Source organism: Acipenser ruthenus, chromosome 8 (genome assembly GCF_902713425.1).
Source record: "Acipenser ruthenus chromosome 8, fAciRut3.2 maternal haplotype, whole genome shotgun sequence".
NCBI lineage: Eukaryota > Metazoa > Chordata > Actinopteri > Acipenseriformes > Acipenseridae > Acipenser > Acipenser ruthenus.
Window position 1 is genome coordinate 43,999,121 of NC_081196.1, and position 9,304 is coordinate 44,008,424.

Sequence of the window (9,304 nt, forward strand, 5' to 3'; positions counted from 1 at the left end):
CAGGGAGGCTGCTGGAGCCCTGCTGAAAAATTACAGGGATCATAAAAAAGGAAGACGTGTACAATAACACAAAGGAATACCCACAAACATGCCATTCTTTCCATCTGCAGATAAATATTTCAGACAAGTTGGGTTTTATGAAACACTTGAGTATTTAATTGAGTAAACCACAGTAGGCATTTAAATATAGCCATCCTTCTTCCATAAAAGCCAAGAATAAAGATAACAGGTCTTATAAAGCATTCCATACATAATCACCATACCATGTATATTTGACTGTGTGTGTTTTTAAAAAGGCACGTGCCAGCCAAGTAGTCTCTACACAACTGACATGGGTCATAGAGGGCGCCTACTGCATTTACAGACATGCTCAAATTTGTTGGTACCCTTACAGCTCATTGAAATAATGCTTCATTCCTCCTGAAAAGTGATGAAATTAAAAGCTATTTTATCATGTATACTTGCATGCCTTTGGTATGTCATAGAATAAAGCAAAGAAGCTGTGAAAAGAGATGAATTATTGCTTATTCTACAAAGGTATTCTAAAATGGCCCGGACACATTTGTTGGTACCCCTTAGAAAAGATAATAAATAATTGGATTATAGTGATATTTCAAACTAATTAGTTTCTTTAATTAGTATCACACATGTCTCCAATCTTGTAATCAGTCATTCAGCCTATTTAAATGGAGAAAAGTAGTCACTGTGCTGTTTGGTATCATTGTGTGCACCACACTGAACATGGACCAGAGAAAGCAAAAGAGAGAGTTGTCTGAGGAGATCAGAAAGAAAATAATAGACAAGCATGGTAAAGGTAAAGGCTACAAGACCATCTCCAAGCAACTTGATGTTCCTGTGACAACAGTTGCAAATATTATTACGAAGTTTAAGGTCCATGGAACTGTAGCCAACCTCCCAGGGCGCGGCCGCAAGAGGAAAATCGACCCCAGAGTGAACAGAAGGATAGTGCGAATGGTAGAAAAAGAACCAAGGATAACTGCCAAAGAGATACAATCTGTCCAATATCGGACTGCAGTGGGACCAGAGTAAGGGCGGATATGTAAAAAGTTGGATAAATGAATCCTGTTTTAAATACCATTATACACAGCTGTAACAATTACTATGTGTACACAATTATTGATTTGAGATTCACCTTTTATTAGGGAGCTCCCCTAAATCCCTTGTTTAGAAAGATATAGAGTATTAATGCTTGTAGCCGTCTGCCGTGTGGGTGTGTGCATTCGCTGCTGAGTGACAGGCAGATCGAGATGGAGGTTGAAGTTGATACGCCCCGCAGGCGAACAGGATTTATTTACATATCAACACACTGAACAGCTCACATGACACTACCAGCAATGGTGCACAGAGCACAAAAACTTTGGTAGGATCTACAATATCTGAACTAATCTTCTCTGTTCAATAATAAACTAATGTTGCTGAAGAGATTGATCATGGCGGATAAACGGTTAGGGTGGATATGTGACCGGCAGATACGTGACGTATTACTGTATGTTAGTCACCCAGGCTTTTAAGCAAATTACAACAAAAAGAAAATTATTAATTTGGTTGACTACCCAAAAATTCTAGTCATTTGGTCAACAAATGCCTGTTTTCTCTATATACAGTATCTAGTCTACATCTAAACAGTTACAATGCTGTAAAATGCTGTCTTCGCTTTAAAATGCAGCTTGTGTGCTAGACAAGCAAACTAACCACTCCTGCCAGTACTTCAGTACTAACAGCAGCTGATTTGAAATGGCATTCATTTTGCAACACAACAGGTCATACCAGAAAAACAGATGAGTCATACTTTACATCTGCAAATAAAAAACAGACTCTTATTAGGAACTGCCACGGCAAGCCAGAAGATATCACAAAATGTATTTTAAAGCACAGATGCAGTATACTCTTCACTTTCTCAATAAGTTAACAGTGATAGCCAGGTAAATTACCATTTTTACTGGTAAACTGGGATCACAAGTACAACACTGGTATTTATGTCCTGTGTACCAGTGACCTTTTTCTATACTCATCAAATGACTTCACAGTTTTAATGAATGCAAGGTAAAAAAAAAATCATGCATAAAACAAATTAAACATAAAACATAAAAAACTAAGAATTAGAACATAATAAATTTTACAAACAAGAGGAGGCCATTCGGCCCATCTTGCTTGTTTGATTGTTAGTAGCTTATTGATCCCAGAATCTCATCAAGCAGCTTCTTGAAGGATCCCAGGGTGTCAGCTTCAACAACATTACTGGGGAGTTGGTTCCAGACCCTCACAATGTTCTGTGTAAAAAAGTGCCTCCTATTTTCTGTTCTGAGTGGCCCTTTATCTAATCTCCATTTGTGACCCCTGGTCCTTGTTTCTTTTTTCAGGTTGAAAAAGTCCCTTGGGTTTTGGGTTCATGAAGTGCATTTTTTTGTTTGTTTTTAGTAGCATTAATACCCTCTGCAACTAAACCTGCTAGATTGTGTTGTGTTTAGTGGCCCCTGCAAACATCATTAAGAATATTTAAGCAATACAAAATATTATTGCAGATTTGTGGATAGCAAGAGGGATTGTGTGACAAAACCTTGAATTGTTTTGCTGTCCTCCAGTTGCAGGTAATGTACAATCACAGGTGTTCATTTATTAATTTGAAATCATATAAAAGTAATATCTGTTATCTTTGCTGCTACCGGAACCTGTTAGCAGCAACTCCGATTTTTGGGTGAGTGTGTAGCTCTCACACTCACAGTGACAGTGACAAACATTGGAGATGTTTAAACCGCATCACATCCTGAATAAACAGATAAAATAAGCTAATATAAGGTAATGGGCCTTATATTAGCAGCAGTGTGGCGTAGTGGTTAGGGCTCTGGACTCGTGACTGGAGGGTTGTGGGTTCAATCCCTGGTAGGGGACACTGCTGCTGTACCCTTGAGCAAGGTACTTTACCTAAATTGCTCCAGTAAAAACCCAACTGTATAAATGGGTAATTGTATGTAAAAATAATGTGATATCTTGTAACAATTGTAAGTCGCCCTGGATAAGGGCGTCTGCTAAGAAATAAATAATAATAAGCTTTTCTTTTGTTTTAGTTTTTTCTGTTTAGATCTTATGACTTGTTTATAAGTGGCCGGTGGCTAATCACATAGAGATTGTGTACACCCTCAACATGATTAGATGAAGCCCCCAAACACTTATTAACATGCATTAGTATGTGTTACTATTCATGTCATGAAGGTAATTTTGGATGTAAGATAATTTGATATAGGACACTAATTCCACTGAGGGAACTTTATACTACTTCATAAGATCCCGGAGATGGAATTAAAGTCTTTAATGGTTCCTTTCATTTGTTAAATGTGTAATGTATTCTGTTTCATCTTTCAAAATGGTTTTATTTCTAGGGAAGGCCTGCTGCTTTATTTGAAAACCATTGAATCATGTATGTCATCCCAACAGTCATTTTGACTGAGAGACCAAAAGGCCAATCAGAAGAGTTTCTTTTAATTTCAGCATCCTTCTCTGGGTATCGCTTGGATCAAAAATCAATAGTTTAGACTTTATGCGCTTGCAATCCAGTTAGCATGCAGTGTTTGCTAAACCAGAGTTTTTTTTAGGTATGTTTTTATGTTGATATTCCACTTCATCAGGTTTTTAAATCAGAGAAGTGATGTATTTGACAAAAAGTACAATACCTTCTTTAAACGAAGAACAAGAGAACAACAGAGCAACCTGAAAAAATGTTGACATTTTCAAATAAAACACATTCAATACCCCACCTTTTCAAAAAAACAAAATAACAAAATAAATCAGTAATGTGTATTTTGCACCTTGTGGACGGTAACCTACAAATGAAAGGAAAAGTGAAAACTACAATTATTTAATTTATATGTATATGTATATGTATATACCAGTAGCTATGTGGCGAAATATCTACAGTATAATCCTTATACTGATATTGAAATATTGTTGCTATGGTCACGATGGCATATCTCTTTGTGAAGCTTTAATTATGACTCTGGACTCTAGAAAACGAGTTCATGCAGCATTGCTGTCACCACAGTGTGCTGTATAGTGCCGAGAAAAAGTTTGTGAACCCCATGATAATATGGAAATTCCATAGTTTTACCATGATAGCCTTCTTGAATCAAAACCTTTTTTTCTTTTCTTAAATATCCAATAGGGTTTATATTAGCCAATTCCATTTTTTTTTTTAACAAAATGATGTATGAATTAGACAAACAATGAGTAATTAAGATTCAGGGTAGGTGAAAAAGTAAGTGAACCCCTGCCTCTCTGGACAGATGAGTCAAAGGTAGAACTTTTTGGCCTCAATGAGAAATGTTATGTTTGGCGAAAACCAAACACTGCTTTCGAACAGAAGAACCTCATCCCAACCATCAAGCATGGTGGTGGTTTTGTGATGGTTTGGGGCTGCTTTGATGCTTCAAGACCTGGACGGCTTGCCATCATTGACACAACCGTGAATTCTGCATTGTATCAGAAGATTCTAGAGGAGAATGTCAGGCCATCCGTCCGTGAGCTAAAGCTGAACCGAAAGTGGGTCATGCAGCAAGACAATGATCCTAAACATACAAGCAGATCTACAAAAGAATGGCTGCAGAAGAAGAAATTCTGCGTTTTAGAATGGCCTAGTCAAAGTCTGGACTAAACCCCATCGAAATGTTGTGGCAGGACCTGAAGCGAGCTGTCCATGCAAGGAAGCCCTCAAATGTCACAGAGTTGAAGCAGTTTTGTAAGGAGGAATGGGCCAGAATTCCTCAAAACCGATGTGAGAGACTGACCAACAGTTACAGGAAACGCTTAGTTGAAGTCATTGCATCGCATATTAATTACTTTAAATGCATGTGAAGTGATGTGCAGTCCTCGTGCCTAAATACAATTATACATTTTAAATAACTTGTGCTGCCAACACCCATTTATATCCCGTGCAGCCATATCTATACACCAACATTAACACACCACACGCAACATACAACACAGAAATGCACACAGGGGCGGGACACATTGCCACACTGCCCCTTGCGAAGTCCCTCAGAACAGGTACTGTATAGGTGTGTACAATGCAATGTCATATAGTAATGATCGCCATGCGTTTTCTGAATTCTTTCTCCTAAGCGGCATGTGTTAGCCTTTCAAGAAAGTGTGATTCCCTGGCTGAAGGTGATTTTATTCAGGTTCCTTTAACCTTTTGGCTTCCTTATTATTCTCCTTTAACTGTGGCGAGCCATCATTCGATTCTAAACTTGCACTAATTATCAGCAGTCCAGACCCCTGTAAATCAGTTGTGCCGCAGAGCTGTCTCAGACTGGTTTTAGAGGCCTGTTTGTGATCTGACCTGACAACTGTAAGCTACTGTTTCCTCACGCTGTTTAACTCTGACCACATTTCTAAACCTTCACGTTTCTTCTCAGGTAGTGTTCACATCCATCTGTTTTGAATCTGCTGTTGTGTGCTGCTGTCTCCCTGATAGGCATTTGACTGAATGTTTACTTTTGATTTTTTTCCCCCTTCTCTTCCTGCCTTCCTGTTACAATACTTTAATTTGTATGTTGGCTGGATTTGTGTTCAGTATACTAGTGCAGGCTTACTACCAGCACAAAAGGCATTTGCTTGGATAGCCCTTTATTATTTAAGTGCATCTTTGTGCAGTAAGTTCTGGACGAGAGAGGAAGGTCCCACTTCAGTCACTGTCTGATAGTGTAATCCCAGGCGCCAGTCATGTCACTTTCTCGTGCCTAAGTGCAGTATTTTACAGCTATAAAACAAAATGCTTCTTAACAGAAACGTGATGTTACTTTGGGCTGTTCTTTGTAGCTTATCTTATTACTGCAAGAACCTGGTATATAACTTAATCACTGCATCGAACATCCCATATTAGGGAATGACATTTAAATAAAAGTTTAAATCTACAATGTAGCTGTGTTTGTGTATGTGTGTGTGTGTGTGTGTGTGTGTGTGTGTGTGTGTGTGTGTATATATATGTATGTGTGTGTGTAAAATCAGAAAGTAATGTAGGTACACAAAAAATATATATATAGTCATGCGTGCAATGCAACCAGATAGGTACTCCTACATAAGCACCGTGCTGGTCATGGATAAAGCAACATTACTGTACCAACAAATGTATTCAGAAAGGTGAGGCAGATTTCAAAGCAAGTATGGGATTTTACTGGGAACATTTTAGTTTTAAGCAAAGCCCTGGTGTTTTTTCAAGCCAAAAGAGGATGGATGACTGAGCAAGCTGCACAAATACATTTTGTTTTGAAACAAACACAACATTAACCCAGGTTTCCTGGACGTCTAAATCTGTGTTTTTGCTGCAGTTATGATTTCAATGATAACTTCAATTTAGCCTTTTTCCATTTATAGTACTGTTTTAAAGACTTTAGAACCATAACAATATGAGTATTGCATTACTGTGCTGTATCCTGGTATTATTCTTCAGATTGAGGGTGTGATAGCAGGTGTACACATTAATTAAAACCATTGAAAACTAATTTTCATAGTTACGGACATTTCAGACTTACAAACAACCTCCATTCCCAAGGGGTTCGTAACCCTGAGGTCGTACTGTGTGTGTGTGTGTGTGTCTATATATATATATATATATATATATATATATATATCTATATATATATATATATATATATACACTGTATGTGTATGTGTGTGTGTGTATATATATATATATATATATATATATAATGTATGTTGGGTTAAAAAAACTTTGTAGATTTCTTAAATTAACTCTTTCAATAGATCTGTATACAGGTCTAAGGATACTTAGTTCTACAGTCAATTTAACCAAATGTAGTCTTTTTTATTACTGATCTAATATATACTGAAATTATTTCTTGAAAGCTGTTGGGGACTGTGCAGCACACATTTTCCAGATGTCTGCATGTTCACGTTTCTGTAGCCTGCTTGGTAGTTGGATAGTTTACAGCATGTAGCCTGCCTGTATTTCTGTAAAAGTATTTTTTACGGGATCCTAAGTAATACCTTGACTTGAACCTATTGAGATCTTGATGGTGTGCTCTCATATTTTGTAGATATCGTTAGCAAATTCTTGATCTGGCTTTACGAACATATCATACTGTATACACATACTGTACATCAACAAGTAATAAAATCTACTGCATCCCCATATTGTCCTTAATACTTTTTGGATGAGAGTTTTGCCTGAGGGTCATCCGATTTCCGAAGATATATATATATATATAACACATTTGTTGAGGGCGCGGGAGACCTGTGTTTTTGCATACGATAGTGAGAAGTGTGCCATAATGAAGGATTTTTAAAAGGGGTTTCATGCAGTTTTTCTTCTTTATTAGAGGTGACTTATTTCAAAGACATTAACACTAATTAAAGAAAGAGGCTTTAGATTTCCCTTCATTTTTGGACAATGTAAAATCTATGAAGAATCTGTAAATAATGCTTCACTTCAGTAACTTACACCAGTAGTGCTTCTGCTTGCCACAAAACAAGGATCAGAACAGGATATGCAGCAATTAATTTACTGTGCTTGTAGTTCTAGGGTGAACCCTGAAACCGTGTTTAAGCAAAAAGGTAAGCATGAGTTGCCATACAGCTTCTGGATTGGCATTACATTGTCAGACTTGTGCAATGCTGTGGTATGTTTTCACCTTGGACAGAAGTTGTTCCCTCTTTATTTCATCTGGAGAATCCCTTATAAAAGTTTCACATAGTAAAAGCACAGCAAAGTGTAATGAAGCCTAGTGAAAGCATGCCAAAGCATAGGCAATCACTGTAAAGAGGTATGGTAATGCGAAAGAACACAAAAATAATGAAAGCATAAAATGTCAGGTTAAAGCACGTGCAGGTTGAAAGTGTGCACACGTTTGAAAAGGTTTCTGCAAATTATACCAGAAAATATTGTGTATAAAATAGCATTATATTGAAGGTGCAGCAGAAATGTTTACGTCTAATTGTAATTTCCTAATGGCATATCACATTCCTATAATATAAAATATAAATCTGCAGGGACACAAGATTTATTTCCTATGGGACAACAAACAAATAAATGTGATTCATTTTAACGTGGGTTTATTTTACACCTGAGGTTTTTGTAAGTACAAGAGCCTAGTGCCTTTGCGGGTAATTGCTGCTGATTATTTTGTGATGTGAAATTGATATCCCTTATGAAATGTAAAACAAAACAAAAATAGAAGATGTTTGAAATGAGCTCTGAATTGGCCAGGAACATGGTTATTTGAACTAAACTTCAAATATACCAACACTGTGGTCTGGCTTGACTTTGGTCTATGTGGAAACATTTCAAGGAAACCTCTGCTCCAATACGGGCTCTTTGGCCCATGTCTTGCAAGCCTGAACACCAAGTCCTCCCATTCGTCAATCTTAACACTCCCATTTGACTCTCTGAATCCTTCCAGGGTTTTCCTCATGGGTGATTTATTAAACCACTTATTAACATTCCTACATAGAGTAAACATTGGGTCTATACACGTAAGTATGAAAAGTGAGTCCGTTTTTAAATTCGCTGCAGTTTATTGTAGGTCATTAAAAACACCCATGAAAATTTGAAACTGAACAAAAAAAGAAATATTCTGTAATGCTGTTTGTAGTAAATGAATCGCCCTGCTTAATAAAACCCTTCCAAACCAGTCGTATCATTACAGCTCACTGTGGCCATAGACTGGGGCATTGCTTCTCCATCCCTATTTCCATTGTGATGTAATGAAATGGCATGTGCCTTCAACTGGAATATTTAACTTGCATTAAATCAGGGGTGCCCAATCCTGGTCCTGGAGGGCCGATGTCCCTCCTGGCTTTTGTTGCAACTGTGCCCTAAATTACTTAATTGGACCAATCAAGCCCTTATTAGAAGCTTAATTGGTCCAATTAATCCATTTAGTGTACAGTTTGAACAAAAACCAGGAGGGCATCGGCCCTCCAGGACCAGGATTGGGCACCCCTGCACTAAATGAAGGAGAATTTTTTAATACAGCATAATAATTAAGCAATAGGCCCGTTGATGAAGGCACTACCACGTTATAGTTGACCTCGACTGGAGTTGGGTCCCGAGCCGAAGGCGAAGTTACTGTCTATTATATTTAACTTTAACTAGAAAACATCATCAGCCAATCAGCTTCCAGCTATAGTGGGCATTAATACACAGTAGATGCCCGCTGGTACGTCCCTGCATTAAAATCAATCTGCGCAAATGCCTGCTTTTTTTCATTTTGACTTTCTGTATTGAAAGCCTTCGGCTCGGGACGCATAGCTCCACTCGCGGTCAGCTACC